At 41.0% G+C, this 2,904-nt stretch overlaps 1 protein-coding gene across 1 annotated transcript in view; it reads left to right on the top strand.

Moving 5' to 3' along the window:
* The first annotated feature begins 1,389 nt into the window (after positions 1-1,389).
* Positions 1,390-2,904, top strand: part of LOC112073460 (cysteine/serine-rich nuclear protein 1) — a 14,172-nt gene continuing 12,657 nt past the window's right edge. The window contains exon 1 of the mRNA XM_024140752.2: positions 1,390-1,548. The gene's annotated coding sequence lies outside the window, so the exon portion shown is untranslated. The remainder of the gene's footprint in view (positions 1,549-2,904) is intronic.

Genomic DNA, 2,904 nt, shown 5'->3' with positions numbered 1-2,904 from the left:
AGAGAGGGAGGCAGAGAGGCAGGGAGACCGAGAGGGAGGCAGAGAGTCAGGGAGGCAGAGAGGGAGGCAGAGAGTCAGGGAGGCAGAGAGGGAGGTAGAGAGGCAGGGAGGCAGTGGACTGACAAATGTAAATCCTGTTATAGTTTCCGTTTGTAGTTATACAGAAAACAGTTTTACTTAATTTTCCATGATCTAATTTATACTCCATTGTCATGTCTGTTTGGACAACTTTGGTTCTGTACTTAGTTTAGCTTGTTTGTGTACAATAGCTTCATCACACAGTGGTAGACTAAAACATCGTGGCGACGTTTTGGTCATATCCACCACTGTCTGAGGTTGTTTCACTTTCTTAATCACTTTTTTCTTAAACATTTATTGGCATGGAAACATTTGTTAACAATGCCAAAGCAAGTGAAGTAGATAATAAACTAAAGTGAAATAAACAATACAAATTAACAGTAAACATTACACTCACAAAAGTTTTAAAAGAATAAAAGACATTTAAAATATCATAATATGTATATATACAGTGTTGTAACGATGTGCAAATTGTTAAAGTTTAAAAGGGAAAATAAATAAACATAAATATGGGTTGTATTTACAATGGTGTTTGTTCTTCACTGGTTGCCCTTTTCTTGTGGCAACAGGTCACACATCTCTCTCTCTCTCTCTCTCTCTCTCTCTCTCTCTCTCTCTTACGGCAATATGCTGACAGCACCAGCTGAAACTGGTTTGTAAACATGCTGAGGCACAGGGTTAGTGACCTTTGAACTCAGAGACAGCAGACCCCTCCCCTCCTTTACCCCTCAGGAGAGGACTGTCTGCAGAGTGTGGGAGTAGAAAAACTACCTAGCAACAAGCTGACTAATCAACCACACTGTCAACATAATCTTGGTTTCATAATAACATGTATCAACTAAATTGTAATAGTATGAGTTTATTTAATATCATGACAATGAGAGAGAGAGACATTTTGTGTTGCACCTTTTAATCACACTATGGGTTTGGGGTAGAGTGTACCCCATGGCTTTCCCTAACCCAATCCATTACCTACCACAACTGTTTTCCGCTCTATGACCAATCCAATGAGCTGAATATGGAGCTTTGAAATCACAATGTCTACATCTGAGAAGGCAACACACACACATCATTAAACAGAACAGTAGGCCACTTATTATATCTCTCTATGTGTCATCGGCAAGGCATGAAGACAGTGGCAGAATAGTCTATTATATTCTATCTGGACCGATAAGGTAATGCAGGAAGCTGTAGGCAGTAGCAGAACGTGAACAGCAGCAGGAAGAATTGCGTGTCGCTCCCCTTTCCTGTGTGACCGCCTGCGTCAGCGTCGCGCAGTGGGAGTTTTCCGCTGACGAACACACGGTTGATGTGCGCACTACACTACAGTAGGCTAGTCCAGAGAGACAAGAGAGCAGACACCGTCAGCGATCCAGTGCCACGGAGAAACAAAAACCTTGACGCGTTTATAAAACCGTCAAGTTAATAACMGATCTGTTGAATTTAGGAGATGGTGATCTCATATTCTTGGTGAGTAGCCTAACTAARGACCGTGTCTTTTGATCTGTTTAGTGGCAAAGCTAAAACATATTTCAACATCAGCGGTTTTGTAACCAGTCATTAATGCTGAGTGTTTGATAAGCCTCTTTGTGTGAGGGGAAAGTTGTCTTAAAGTTATATAAGAAGTAACAAAAAAGCGGACAACTATTTAATGTTTTTTTTAATTTATTATTAGACTACACGAATGTCAAAAAGATAAGCAGAATAATATATTGTTTTTKGGCTTTAAGTTTGGTTTTGGTTGTATGAAAGCTATTTATATCGACAAAAATCTTTTGATCGTGTTTTCCAGTAGTTGTTTTGCTTGCTGTAGCCTAGTTGGGTCTTGTAATAGAGACCCCAAATAGCAACAGCTGAGTGTGACTGGGCTGACCAGCACAATGTTTTCATTGTAAAGGCCTAATTACCGAACACATGAAGCTCGCGGAGTGACGAGGTCAGCGGCGGAAGTTGGGTCGCGTTTATAACGGGATGGAAGCCAAATAGTGACGCAGTGGGTACTTAGTAGTAGTGGCAATTTGAGTAAAATATTGGATGGTTGGTTGGTGTGTGCGTGTGTGTGTGTGTGTGCGTGTGTGTGTGTGTGTGTGTGTGTGTGTGTGTGTGTGTGCGTGTGTGTGTGTGTTGCACAGTGCTATGCAACACTGCAATTCAGGTATTTCTGCTGCTGTGAGTCATTGAATTATTTATATTAGTCACACACACACGCACACGCACACGCACACACCCACCTGTACACTCACCATTAAATTTGACCTGAGTGAGAGGGGATGTCAAGGAACAGAATGTCTCTTGGAGAGATTTTCATAAAACTGCAGAAGAAAACCATAAGTCATTCTGAAACAACACACATAATCTATTTAAGCAATAAGGCCGGAGGAGGTGTGGTATCAGGCCAATATACCACGGCTAAGGATGGTTCTTATGCACAATGCAACACGGTGTGCCTGGATACAGACCTTAGCCTTGGTATATTGGTCGGGATACCACCATCCCYGAGGTGCCTTATCGCTATTGTAAACTGGTTACTAACATAATTAGAAAAGTAAACAAGTCATTTTGTCTCATACCCATGGAAAATTGTCTGATATACCACAGCTTTCATCCAATCAGCATCCAGGATCCAATTTACCCGGGGGTATAAATAGACATATTGTAGTGCACCTTTTGCAATCACTACAAATGTATAATACAGTTAGTCATACAACCAAACATGAGCTGCTTCCTTCTCTGTAGAAACGGTGTGTTATTTATTTGAACACCAAGACAAATTCCTAGCAACCATGTGTTATATAAATGTTTTCAGAGTCTTCACTGCCTTGTCCT

Source organism: Salvelinus sp. IW2-2015, unplaced genomic scaffold (genome assembly GCF_002910315.2).
Source record: "Salvelinus sp. IW2-2015 unplaced genomic scaffold, ASM291031v2 Un_scaffold2268, whole genome shotgun sequence".
In the NCBI taxonomy this organism is placed as follows: domain Eukaryota; kingdom Metazoa; phylum Chordata; class Actinopteri; order Salmoniformes; family Salmonidae; genus Salvelinus; species Salvelinus sp. IW2-2015.
This window is presented reverse-complemented; position numbering and strand designations above follow the sequence as displayed.